The sequence below is a fragment of the Grus americana genome, chromosome 1 (assembly GCF_028858705.1).
Source record: "Grus americana isolate bGruAme1 chromosome 1, bGruAme1.mat, whole genome shotgun sequence".
In the NCBI taxonomy this organism is placed as follows: domain Eukaryota; kingdom Metazoa; phylum Chordata; class Aves; order Gruiformes; family Gruidae; genus Grus; species Grus americana.
Window position 1 is genome coordinate 68,609,078 of NC_072852.1, and position 14,610 is coordinate 68,623,687.

A 14,610-nucleotide genomic window follows, 5' to 3' on the forward strand; every position below is an offset into this window, starting at 1 on the left:
AATCCACATTTTTGGTCTAGATGACGCATGCTCTCAGTTCCCTTTTCATTGATGGTGTTTACGGATATATATATATATATATATTTAAAAAAGTCTGCAACTTCCTTGCTTCAGAATCATGATGGAGTTCAATTCTCTCTGTCTGGGATAGGTCGTATTCTGATAAATGTTGCTGTTTTTCCAGCTGTATATCAGCGTGTGGTCTCTTGTTTTGGTGTCAAAGCACTAGGAATTCTTTCATCTGGAACCTCATCTGAATGGCCATTTTCTAGTTGAGTGTCAGGTTTACAGTTTGAGGGTCTTGGAGTCATCAGTGTGTGCTCTTGGAAATAGCAAGCATAGCTGTTAGCCTGGCTGTCTTTTCTGGGTTTTGAACAGTCTCTTAGATGTGGTAGGATAGCAAAATATCTTGAGCCTTGAATGACGACTTCTGTCAAGCAGAGATCAAGGGTCGTGGTGCTATGCACTTTATTGCATCTTGGGACGCATTCATCAAAGATAAGAGGGGTCAACTGTCTTACTGGGGAAACTGAGCTGAATTAATTTGCCTTTTTATCAGTTTAGTTTCACTTTTTTGTAAGCATCTCTGGCTATTGCGTTGTTTGGTTTTTAGTTCTGAGTGGTGAAGTGCAGAGGCTATTCGTGTCTAGCCACATGCCCACGTTACCCCGGAGTATCCAATAGGACTATGGCTGGTGATGGTATAACTTGGAGACTCCAAATAATAGCACGTGGTTTGTTTTTCTTTTTCCCTGTTCCTGTTGAAATACTTGCCATGATTTTGGTTTTCTCCAGTGTTCCTACATGATTCCTGCTGTAGTGTCTATGGGAAAAAAGTTTGATTGGATGAGGAGTCTTGGTTTCATCTCTCTTGTATCTTGGCTTCTAATTCAATGTCTGACTAGCACTAGTGATAGTTTATAAGCTAACTGTAGGGACCCAACTCGTTATTCCATGACAAGTATGCCACTTTCCCTGAAAGAAGTGGTGCAGAGGAAGCTTAAGGACAGAAGGCAGCTTACCAGTAGACTCGAGTGGCACTGCAGCTACTTTCCATAGTTATTATTGATGTGGGACAATACTAGGTTATTTTACCCTATAGTTTGTGGATTTCAAGTGTGGGTGTTTTTGGATCCTGAGGGTCAAGGAGATGATGCGTATTGTCTCATCTCCTACCTTGCTGTTTCCTCTTACCTTCTCCTAAGAAGTGAACTTACCCACTGGATTACTTGTGGATCTAATTTGGGTATTGCAGCTGTGGAGCTTTGGATAGAAAATGCCTTCTGGAGTTACTAAACAGTAGTTCAAAGGATGAGCATCATGTGTTTGTTTGGAGTGTTGTGCTTTAGAAAACACAACCTGTAGAGCATTAAGAGTTTTCTGATTTTATTCAGAAAAGGATCTGCAAATGGAGCAGTGGTTGCTGTTAGTTCTTTTCAGTAACTATTCTAAAAGCATTAGAGGAGTATGCTCTCATGCTAAGTAACTAAAAATCCAAGCATTATAGTAGCAGTGAGTTGAAGTTGTTTTGAGGAGTTCTTTGGATGTAGTGATGTGAAGAGACATCTTGCTTTTGTGGCCCCTCCGGGCATTGTTGGCAAAAATCCTACCACAACAATTTAATGTTTGAACGTTCAGTGCAAGATTTGGTGACAATGCCTAAAATGATGGTTAAAATGTTTTTTAAGCTGTATATAACTGATTTTCTTTGTATTACCACCCATCAGTTGACATAATGTGCAAGTTGATACCTATTTTGCTTCTTCTGAAAGTATTTTTTTTTGTGAACAAATTTTGTGAACAAAATTCACATATTTGTCTTTTATGTTCATGATGGGCTGGATTCCTTCAGTAGAACTGCTAACATTAATCTAAGGGACAACACGTATCTCTTTCCAGCTGAGCTCTGTCCTCATCAGTCACTGGAAATACTCTTGAAATAAACTTTGCCTAATGCCAGGAAACCTTTTGGTTTTAACCTGGACTGTAGTGAAATGAAAAGAGTCTCTGAGAGCCTAGAATTGAGATATCAGTTGTATATATTGTTGTAATACTCAGAGTTAGTGCAGTGTGGGTGATGCAGGCGCTTAACATGAATGTCAATTCCTCTTTGTAGCGTGAATACAGTTCACTCATCCAGTGTTAGGAAGCTACTTACTGAACTCAGTTACTGCACTTCTTGGAGTGCACAATCAATCAAGAAAATTGAGAAGTCAGCTCTATAGCATCAGTATGTAACTTTCCTGGAGTTTGGATCTGTAACGGTCTGTAATTTTGCAAGTTGTCTTTGGAAGAAATGTGTTGGTAATTCTCTATATTTTTATAGTGGTCATCTACTTCAAAATTCTTTACCAGGACACATGGTACTAATACATTAGGTAGCACCACTTAAGTTTGATTCCTGTCATAAGATCCTGCTTTCAGTTGCCCAACTGGTGTGTACCTTAACCACCTGGGCTGCAAGTTTTTAAACCAAATGTCTGTCTTGAGCTTAATTGTTTAAGAAGCTTCAGCTGAGATGGTGCAGATGCTTCAGAGAAAAGTGCTTGCTTTGTTGCATCCATTGGTGCCTTGAGCTTTTGTACTTCAGAGTTGTGAAGCAGGGACCTAAAAGCAGTGTTGACACAGGTGGGTTGCCTTTACAGTGAGGGAGTATTTCCAAGTAAATAGTTTTCAGGTAATAAAGCTTTAAAATAGGGGATATTTTCTAAATCAGACTTACTTGGAAACTGCATCTTATTTTAAACTCTAAAGACTTGATCCATGTTCTAGCCTGCTAGTAGTCCATTTTGGCATCTATATGATGCCATATGAAGGAGTTTGTTCAACTTACATTTGTAAAACATAAAGCCACCGGGCATTGTGTGATTACTTTATACAGCATACGCAAGTCAAACCCTCAAGATGGGAAATGCAAGGTAGAAGGCTGTACAGTATAATTCAGTTCCCTTGTTTGTGTTGCAACTGTTTAAGCTAGTAAAGTTTAATATCCTCAGAGATTGCTTGCTTCATCAGAACAGAGGTTTCTCTGGAGCAATAGGAATTGAAGTTTTCAACTAGAAAATCTTGTGTGAAACAGCAGCCTCTACTTTTGCAGAAGCAGCAGACTTTGCAGCTATTAACCTCAGCGCTCAAATGATGGAAACCTAGCTTTGGTTCTGGTATGTTGTAGTTAGTCTGATGCAAACATCTATGAAAATATACTGCTTAAATGGCTTTAATTATAGTAAATTTGAATTTTGAAAAGTGAATTTTTAAATTATTTTAAAAGCAAATGCCCTTGTCAAAATCTGTCTGCTTTCCCACAAGCCTAGAGGGAAAATTGATACGGATAGAATGGAATATATATTTACTAGATTTGGCAAGTGTCTTTATCCTTTTCTGTCTAATGCATTTTAAAATACAGGAGTTTGTATGTTTACAGTTTGGCCTTTTAAATACCTTTTGGATTTTTCACATCAAACTGGACTCTTGATATTCGAGGTTTAAGTGTAATAAGGCTACCAGCAAGCACTGTTGCTATGTAGACTGCAGAGTTAGAAAAATGTTTGTGATTTTTTTTAATGATAGTAGTCATGATTGTGCAGAGGGAGGGGAAAAATAAAAGTCCAAAGACATGTCTATAAATGAAACAAGTGCAAAAAAATCTAAACAGTCTAAACATAGCTACAATCAGAATAGTACGTGACTATTAGTTTTGTTACAGTGTTTAGTATCTAGCACATTGTATGGGAATTCCTTTTTAATTAGCTCAGAGCCAGATCTGTGCTATGTCTAATGTTGTTTGCCCCTCCTGGGAAGTGGAAACTTGCAAGTGCTTTGAAAGGAAGGGTTGGCAGGAGTTTATAATAGGAAAAGGCAGTTATCATAGAATGGTTTGGGTTGGAAGGGACCTTAAATATCAGCTAGTTCCAACCCCCCTGCCATGGGCAGGGACACCCTCCACTAGCCCTTGGATTACCTGAAATTGTTCTGTCTGTTTTTTAAAATGAAGTTCTGGGTACTTGCAGTCATAGTCTCTTCTATGGTCTTCAGATTTCACCATGTTCTTATGATACCATCCCATTCCACTGTCTGTCTTTGGAAAGAACGTGAATTTTGGAGAAAAGTATCCTATTTCTACAAAGCTGATCACTGCCAATAGACATCTTGTGAAGTCCTTATTTAGATGCAATTGTACGGAAGTCAGTTGAGATAAGAGGAGTTCATAGTGGCACAGATTTTGGTTTCTGCCTTACAGCCTTATATGTGTGACTAATTCTGAAATAGAGACGTTTGGACTGAGTCAGCAATTTAGTATGTTGAAAGTGCTCAAGCTATCTCTATTTGGTTTGTATTGAGCTTTAATTTGCTCTGCAGATGGAGAGCCAGACAGATTGGTTATATGAACCTTCAACAGGAGGTGACTAGGTATGGACCAGGTCAGTCTGAAAAAGCATGCTTTGAAATAGCAAATTACAAGAAAGTTTCTGTGAGATTCAACATGTGTTTGAAGCATAGGAAAGATTAAAATAGCATCAAAAAGCTAGCAGCCTCTGTAGCCAAGAGTGCTCAGGGCAAGAGCAAGTGTGGTAGGGGAGAACTGCAGTTCTTTGTTTGCAATGCAGTCTGGATTTTATTACTTGCAAAGTGAAATCACAAGGGGAAATGTCTGGTTTTGATGGGCAGATATGTTGCAACTTATTCTGAATAAGCCTGTTCGTAAATTTTTTTTTAGCCTGCTAACAGCTTTGAAGATAGGATTGTAACTCTGAGACTGTGATTCATCTGTCCAGCTCCTGCTTATTGGACAACCTGTTGGTCTCGTCCCTTTTTTACAATTGCAGGCTGTTAAGTATTGATGCTGGTGCAGTTAATCATAAATTTTGAGTTTTAAAACTTGCTGCTCTGTACTCTAATATTATTGCTGGCTACTGAAGCCTATTTCCAATATTTTGGAGGTGCTGCAGCAGCAGGTGCTTATACTTGGCCCTCATTTTTATAAACAATCAGAAAATGAGTGGATAAAGTACTTTTCTTCTTCCTTCTCTGCCTCTTTTGTGATAATTCAGTTTTGTATCCCAAACTAAGAAACTTGAAGTTCTAACCACAAAAACCTGTGGCGGTAAAAAGAAAACTGTCTTAAGAACTTTCTCATGGTTTGAGGATTTAAAATTATCTAATGACACTTCCACCTTTTGATGCAGAACAGGTCTCAGAAATGGACTTCCAAGAGACTGTTTCACATAGCTGTCCATTGAAAGTACTGAGGTGTCTATTTGGATCATAGCCATCCTGTGGAAAAATTATTTTGTATTGTAGTGGTAGGGTCTTAAGGGGAAAAAATTACAAAGCTAACTGAAACCCTTCAGAAGGAATTGAGATATTGATGAGAACCTCACCTAGATACTAAGTATTCAAACATTAGAATTTTGATCGGAAAGTTTATCTTGGCACTTGGATTGTTTCTGAGTTAATGGAAGAAAATGTAGGAGTGGCAACAGAGGATGTGCAAAGGAACTGGTTCTTAGGTGCTTCTAGACTGCTGCTTAAATGGACTTCGTCCTGCTTCTACTCACATCCTGTTGCCTGGTAGTTGGACAGAAGGCTCTTATTCTGAAAATGAATATGGCTGCTGTATTAGATGTCTGTCCAGAGATCTATATGGGTACTGTCTCTGCCTGTGAAAAAGGGGTCTTGTGTAGCCTCGGTTGTCTCAAGGGTGGGGAAAGGTAATTCTTGACTGACCTTTCTAGCAAGAGTAAGTCTGTGTACTTGTTAAAGTAGCAACTAAGGGATTTGAGACTAAAACCAGGTCTGAGTGTCTGTTATCTTTGTGATGCTGTCTTTAGCTTAATTAAAGTTGTTTTACTGCGATGTTGTTTGGGGTTGCATGGTAGGGCAAGACATTTAATTTAAATAGAAATATGGAACATTTCAAATCTGTTTACCCACTCTTATACCCACAGAAATTTAGTTATTGCCACTGAAGCAAGGGATGCAGCACCAGAACACACTTGTGCAGCTTTTCTGACAAGCCACTTCCATTTGAATTGCAGCTTCTTGTGGATGCAGACTTGCTGAACACCTAAGAGAGCGTGTTTCAGATGGAGCCATGGGGCTAAAAATGTTTTCAGATAACATTTTGGCTAAGGAAACTTTCGCAATGATAAATGTGATAATAATTAATAATGATGATGCACAGAATATTAGATATTTCACTGTATGGAAGGAGTATGTGAATATTTTTAACTTTTTTTTTTGGATGATGCTCTTTAGTTCACAATTAAAATTAATTTTGAACTACAGGTACAGTTCTTCAGTGTGACAAAGTAGGAGGTAAACTGAAAACAAGGAACCCTGTTTACAGGTTGTGATGACCCATTTAAAATGGGCTCTTTGGACCATGACATCGTCAGGCATTTTAGTTTGTCTTCAAGAAATTCCTTCAGTGTTCCTGTTCAGACAATTGAAATAAGAGGGCACCACACCAACGACGGACAGTAAGTGACTAAAGCACAATGTAATGAGAAACAGACTTTTTGGATAAGCTGTAACAGTTCGAATAGCTAATCTGTAGATAGGTTGTGGTGAGTATCTGAGGTCTTCTAGGTCATAGTTGGTCTTCTGGCAGTCTAAGATGTTTCCAGTAGTATTCTTCAGAAAAAAACCTTATTTTAATACAGAGTAGCCTTGTCAATGGCAGTACTACCATATGTAGTCCCCAAATTCCAAGAAGAAAATCCCAAATATTCATCTTGAACTTCCTCTAGCACTTTTCCTTAGCTGTCTGCTTTGAATCACCTTGGAGATTACTCTGTTGATAATCTTTCATCTCAGCTGTTTTAAACACTAAATTTTAGCTGCATTTTCTTGCAGGTCAATCCAATTTTCAACTTCTTTAAAGATATTCCTTTTATGTCCATGGTGTGCATATTATTACCTTGATTTACTGTACCGCAAAACACTCACTGTTTTTATGTATTGTATTCTGTGTTACTTTAGATAATAGGAGCTGACTGGTTCCTCCATCTGCATTTCAATTACACTATGTTTTCTCTTATATTTTAACTCATTTTAAAATTATTCAAGGTTGAACTATAAAGCCAATGGATACCCTGGATGCAGAGTATGCTTCATGCCAATATTCTTAGTTGTTCATCCTACCACTTGCCTGCTGTTAAATATTTGAGTGTTTTCTTTCTCCTGACTCAACTATGCTCAATTTCCTTGCTCTGTGAAAGATAATGTGCATATTTTTAAATTTACATGTTAGTGGTATATTTGATAGTGTCTGAAATATTTCTGACTTTGAGTAGCTTTTTAGATCTGCATCTTGTATGGTGTTTGCCAAGGAAGATGTACATACATGGTGCATTGTAAACGTAGGTGTCTCTAACGTATATGGTATCATTGTGAAAGTCTACAATATATACATGCAAGTGATGCAAGAACCTGATTTCATAAGTCAATCTGTCAGGTAAGCATGGAAAAATTATTACTGCTTTCCTTTATGAAAATCCTGAGATGAAGATGGGCATTCCGTTAGATTGCAGGAAGACTGCATCATTGATGCAGTGAGGCTTAAAAAATAAAAAATGCTCCTCCAATGTTTTAAGACTTTCATGTTTGTGAAATGCTAGTGCTAACACTAGTATTTCTGCAAGATATTCCTGAGACCTCATCTAGAACGCAAGTTTTGATCACCCTGTAAAACTCACTGTTTCTGGAACTCTTTAGTCTTTCCCTACGTGAGATCCCAGTTTGATTTTGTCTGTCTTGCAAGAACATGTAGAACACCTGGCAGTTATTTGAGGAGTTTATGATGAATCCCTGGAGGATCACTGAATAAGAAATATCTCTGAACGAGAGATGTCTGGCATAGTTCTCTAGGGATTATTGTAAGAATTTTCTGTTGGCTGCCAGTACTTGGCCCACACTTTGTATGTCATCCTGTCATAACTGATAGTAATCCACAATTTTGTAAATTAAATGAAGTACTTTTTTTGGATGTGTTTGCAGAAAAAGAAGCAAAGCTGGGAAGAGTAACTCCTCTAGTGTAATCAGACTGTATATGCAATATATGTACCGATGTATGTAAACTTGAAGCGAAGGCGTACTGTAGGCTGACGTGAGTTCATCTTACATGGAGGAGCACAGGGGCAGCCTTGCAGGGACTGCTGCTTAAATACTTGCGTGGACAACTTAAGTTTATTGCCTCTAGGCTTTATGCTGAGATTTTTGCAAGGGAACTAGTCAGAGGCACAGGAACATTACTAGTTCTTATGTGTCTCCTACTTTGTTCATTATTAGTAAATCTTGGCAGTCACCTTGACATTTCTGCATGGTTTCCAACCCGCATATTGATGCAACTTCTCAGCAATCTGAAAAATGGGTATAGCTAACTATTCCCCTTCATCAATAGCTTTGTGAAGTATATAGGATGAAGAATTGTAGTATGTTTTCGATTCTCTAAATTGATTTGCCTTTATCAGAATCTGTTAAGGGTTCACTCTAATGTTCTGGACATGTACCTAGTCATAGAAGGACTCTTATGGTCATACAGAAATATGTGAAACAAAAAGAGCTACAGTTGCTCTTTTGATGCAATGAGTTAAGAAATCTGTAAGGTAACCAGAATGCATTGTGGAAGAGGTTTTTTTCCTGCAATATTGTCACACCCCGAATGGAGAATTGGGTTTTCTTAGTAAAATTAAACTGAGATGATTAGATGTACTTTCCCTCTCACTGACAAAGCAATCAATTCAGTGCAAAATGACAATTGATGTGAGCTTCAAAACTTTTAATGAGGCATCTGAGCCAAGTGACAAGATAGTCCAGCTGGTTAATAGCTCATCAAGAATTCAGTTCAGCTAATGCTTCAATTCTGTAATAAGCTGTATGTAATAAACATAAGCCTGATTGTGAACTGGTATCAGATAGCAAACTTCTCCATTTATCTTCTAGGGATCAAATAGCAATTTTAAAGTGAAAATAAATAGATGATCTCTCTGTTCTAATATGGATTATTTTTGTATAGCGCAGCATTTTGATTACTGTCCCTTATGTTCAGCCTCTTGGGATGAATAAATTGAGTAAAACTTTTAGCCATCTTTTTTTTCTAGACTTCTGTGTAAGGAAACACAAATGCTGCCTAAAGCAACCCTAGAATAGAAATCACTGAAGCCTAAACAGTTGTTTGCCATTCTTAGACCAGATTCCTGAGGACCTGAGAGATTCCAGAAAGGATCATGTCTAAGCCATAGGTTTCATATCTACTGTTTAAAATTTTTCTCTTGCTGGTTGTGTGGAGAGCAAAGGAAAATACATAATTGATCTGATAAAGTATGAGTATAGTTCTTAATTTACTCTGAAGGTGCTATGTAGTTCTCATGGCTGTATTCTGAAAAGCACATTTCCCAAAGAAAACTGTGAGATGAGGCAATGTACTGATTAGTCTTGTTTTCTGCAGAAGTGGAATTTGGTTCAGTTCTTCAGTTTGGCCTACTTGCTTTGCCTATGAATATTTGTGCTGATGTGAGAGACTGGGGAGAGAAGTAGTATAGACTTGTATTAATGTGCATATTTACGCACACAGTTCTGGAAAACAAGCTAGTAATCCAATAGAGACTAACAGGTGGTATAATTTTGCTGATGTTTGATTTTCCTGGGAAAAGTGAGGTGCTTTACTGCCAGCTACATCATATTCATGCTTCTTAAAATTTAAGTGGAAACCTAAAAATCTACACTGGCTGAATTCTTTGGAAGCCTGTCAGTGAGGCAGACTATTCTAGCCCTTTTGGAGTTATACAGGTTTTCTCTGTCATTATCTTTTCAAGAGGGACTTTGAGGTATAGGTGGCTGCCCAGTGTCTGCATCTGGTGAACACTGGGCTTGAGCCTTCCCACTAGTATTGCACATGAAGTTCACTAGCGTAGCAGTGTAGTCATCTTTGGCATTGCTGGAAATAAAAATTTCCACAGTGCTACTGTAACAAGATAAACTTTGTTATTGGGAGTCAGATTTTTAAGATTTCTTGTGACCTTAAATAAAGAGGAAACATTCTGACCTACTGTCGCCCTGCAGAGAAACAAAAGTGTTTTTCTGCTGCTGTGTTCATGATGCACACTGTATTTGCATGCTCCTTACACTTCTGATCCCACTTCGGCCATTTGTTCAGTATGAGGAAGCAAGGCAGAATGGCTTCGGATCTCACCAAGTTAGTGAGCTCATCTCTTATGCAGTGTTCCAAAGTTCCTTTTTTTTTTTTTTTTTAAAAGCATCTTTGGTTTTGCATGTTCTAGTTATTCCTTACTGCCTGCTTCCTGTACAGCAATAACAGTATTAGCAGTAGACTTGCTCTGAATGTTCTTGTGAATTACGGGATCCTGGAAACTTAAGGATTGAGCCAACTTTTTTTCTAGCTGAAAACCTGGAAGGATGATATAATTGTGACTAGTTACAGGTCAGGTGTTTAATGATGTTAGAACTTGGTGCAAGCAAGTGCAAACTTCAGTTCTTACACCTTTTTTGTTATAAAGAGACTCTCTGAGGATGTCTCTTCAAGCACAGGTTAAGTCTATGACATTGCTGCCATCAGGTGTCTTAGATGCTGTTACTACTACTGCTGGCACGGGTGCCACTGCATATGTAAAAGTGGGAATTTTCCACATCAGAGGAATATAATTAGTGGTGGTGTTCTCCCCCCTTCCTCTGTGGCAATGAATCATTGCAGGATGCAATGGGCAGCGCTAGTATCTTTCAGTTACATACATAGGCTTTAGTTGCAGATACTCCCCCTTCAGTGAAGATGAAGTTGCACTTCTATTTTCTGAAGCTTATTCAAGTATTGACTCTTTCAGGATATGTATAATTGACTTCTTCAGAATAAATCCTGACTGATGAAGGCTTTTGTCTGTTCCCCTTCTGTCTGGTCATTGAGAGTTTAATTTCTCTCCTCCTCTTCCTCCCACCATCAGTTTACCCAAGTATCATTTCTGTCAAGATATGTGTAATTTGTTTCTTTAATTCTAACCTTCAAGCAGCAGCAATAAACTTTCATACATTTGCTGTATCACATACCTGTATCAATGGTAAGAGAAAGGACAAGAAGCAATTTTATATTTTGGCATGTTTTTTACAAACTAACTGCATCTTCTAATTAATTTTGTGCTGTGCTACTCAGGAGATTGTTGTGCATTGAAATACCAGAAATGAAAATACAGAAGAGAATGTACAGGTAGATGCTTTTCACCAGGAAACTGTACAACTAATGTGAATAATCCCCCAACTTTTCACTTGGGTTGACTACTTGTGTACTTTCCTGAAACTTAAAGCATTTTTAATACCTTGTGTAAGAGGAAGCCAACAAAAAATACTTACCCTTGCTCAGGAACTTTAAAAGGTGTGATAGATAACTGTTTCAAGCCTACTCTTTTCCATTGTGTTATATATGTATTATACTTTAGTGTTATCTTTCTCAAGGCTATTTGCATACTCCATGAAGCCTGTCTGTAGCTTATAGAAAATTGATTCCTCTTGTGGAGACTTGTCAAGCAGCAATGTGAAATTGTGCTTTCAGTAAGTGAGTGTTAACTTGGCATCGTGCTTCGTTCTGCTACCCAATCTCAGGAACTTGGTATTCCATCTTCAAACTAAGATGAGGAGGAAAGGGACTGAAAAGTACCAGTTACCAACATCTGGAATGCAGAAATACTGAGATCCTCAGAGTCACTTACTATTTCTTTTGTATTGATATGATTACGTGCTTTTCTTCCATTGCAAGTCATTGTTTTGAGACTCTGAAGCGTAATGCCAAGAAGAGTGTGTGTTACATTCTTCCCTTCCCCCAAACCACGTGAATTTATGTGGTTGCAGAGATTGATCTTGATTCTGAATTCCATAAATGTGGATAAGGAAGCGACACTGAATTAAAAAGCATGCAAACCCTTTCTTCCTAAAAACTTTCTAGAAGTTTTTGAAGAGCTGTTTCTGGGGATGGATAGTTCTGGGAGGGACAGTTAAGGAGTTTCAAGGTTGGGTGATACCCAGCCTTCCGAAAGCTAAAGGGGATTGTGGACACTTCAGCTTTATGGCATGGAAGCCTGACTCTTCTTTTGTTCTTGTTTTTGGTGTGTAGCTTTTTGGTTTGGTCTTCCCCCCCTGCTTTTTTTAAAGTTTATCTTTTGGCTAATGCATGTATTTGGGGGGGGGGGGTAATAATACTTGATTTATCTAAAGAACAAACGGTGCGTAGTAAGGCAGTCCGTTTTAACACATTACTCCATGTGTGTGTGGAGTGCAGCCTAGGAGCATTGACAGCTATGTTCTGCCAACTCTTGATGTAGTGACTTTTCATGTACTACTTTGGGGTGTCCTACTGTGGCCCTCACTGTCCTCATTAGCCATAGTTTTAATGTATTGCCTTTCTAAACTCTTTATTGAGCAGCTGACAATCTTGGCAGCTGATGGTCCTCCCCAGTGTGCTGAGGGGCCCCAGATTATTAAGTGCAAATTTTGGAGTCAAGCCTTACAATCTTGTGTAGAGACTGTAGAGATGTGCCCATGAAAGACTGGACTCTTGGAAGGTAGGAGAGCTGTAGCAAGAAGCATGCAGGCATGAAGAGCTGTCTGAAGACTGAATGTCTTCCATTAGGTATGCAGACTTGATACCCAACTCTGTGGTTAGCTAAAGGTTTATGTAACTCTACAAACATTATATTATACAATTAAGCTGTAAAGCAGGGTGCTTGAATGCTCTGAGTGTTTGAGAAATGCTACTGTCACATGTAGAAACCCTTGCATGCATACTTTTGGAACAGCAGCTGTTCAGCTGTAATCAGTTTTTCATGTTCAGTGGCTTGTAGGAAGGTATACTGGTGGAAGGATCTGTGGAGATCCTTGATTAATTTTCATGTCTGTTGCTGTACAGGGGTGTATTTTGAACAGTCTCTTCCCCCTCCTTTCCTTTTTCTCTTTTTCTACCTAGTCTTTAACACTGGAAATCTGAAGTGGTTTACACGTCGACACAGAAAAGTAGATGCAGTTCTCGTGCACTTAGACTTCCATTTCTAGGTAGCAACTGTGTAACGCTGGATGATTTTTAAGCTGAGTGGATTCTTTGTTGATATTTTGTTAATGTAGCGCAGTGGTCACTGTGCTCATTTTTCCTCTTAGCTGCTAGATTTTTTCAGGATGAGAACACTGCAGCCCACAAAGCCTCAGTTCCATTAACAGCGCTGAATATCAGAGCGCTGTCTTGCTAGCTTCTCCTCTGATGACCCCTCATTAACCTTGCCTAAAAGGCTTGCAAAGCCTTTCTCATGTGCTGCAGAAATGCACACAGAAGAACATTTGTCTCTTCTGTATACTACTTTTTCCTCCGAATAATAGGCTGGGAGCAGCAGTGTCTTCCCCTCAAATTTTCAGGCATTTGAAAAGCTTGATAAAATGCCGCTTGGTGTAACCTCAACACAGATAGGTAATTTGCCTTGGTTGTGATTCAGACTGTCTGTAATTCAACAGCACTTTGAAGTCTGTCATGGCTGTACATTTTCAGATCACCCCACTTGTAGACAGTTCACTGCTACTAATTATTCTAGTGTGCTTTCTAGTGCATCTCTTTGGATAAAAGCTACGTAGTGTTGCTCTAATGTAGTTTAAAAAACCCAAACCACCCACCCACTAACCGTCCCTGGATCTAGCTGTAGGATATGCAGAAAGCTAGTAAAACCTGTCTGTAGTAGGTAAAGTGTCCAGTCTTTCTCTGTTTCCTCTTTATTGATTATCTTCCTAATATTGTGGAAGAGGGAGCAGTGCTCTATGTTGTGTAGCACACACTGAGCTGCTTTAAAAAAAAATAAAAATCCACTTTAAGTTGTCCTCACCTGTGAGTCTACTTGTTTGTAGAAGATGGAGACCATGGGAAGATTTCTGGGTCAGGTTTGTTCTGTTGTGCGTAAAGGTTCTGTGGTACTTTGGCTACGTTAATTGTACTTAATATTAAGAAACAGAAAGTCAACTCTGAGGATGTACAGCATGAGTTAGCAGATCTAGTTCCCTCCATGTAGAATATTTCTCTTGGTACCCTGTAACAAGGGTACAGGGTACCCTTGAGAGTGAAGTGCAGTGTGTCACTTCTGCATAACTGTGTTACGCATAATGATGCCAGCTGAATTGTCCTACGATTTAGCTCAAGCTGTTGGTGTCAGTTAGTAAAAATGGACAGCAGAAGTGAGAGCCTTAGTTGTGCTCGGTCTGAATGAAGAGCAGACTCAAATGCGTCGTACTTGGCTTCAGCAGAGTATGATGCCTTGCTAAGTCAGCTCTCCTGCTGCTTCAGGTGTCTGAGCCAGGCTCTGCAAAGGCTTGTGGTAGTGCGCCATGCTTTGCAGATGTGTGATTTCTTGTCACCATGTTAATAGGACAGAACTCAGAAGGACTGTGGAAAGTTAGAAAGGAAAATGTGTGAGAAATTACTCAGACTCAACAGGTATGTGAGCAATCCAGTTGAAATTTAAGATTAATTTGGGTGCCAGAAATGTATTTTTTCTTTCCTTATTAAGGATGCTGAATAGATATCAAGCTGTGGCTGAAAAAAAATCGACAAAGGAATATAGCCACTTTTTGCTG

General features: G+C 38.8%; 1 protein-coding gene across 8 annotated transcripts in view; it reads left to right on the forward strand.

Annotated features, from left to right (window-relative positions):
- Positions 1–14,610, forward strand: part of WNK1 (WNK lysine deficient protein kinase 1) — a 105,865-nt gene that overhangs the window by 16,491 nt on the left and 74,764 nt on the right. The window lies entirely within an intron of this gene.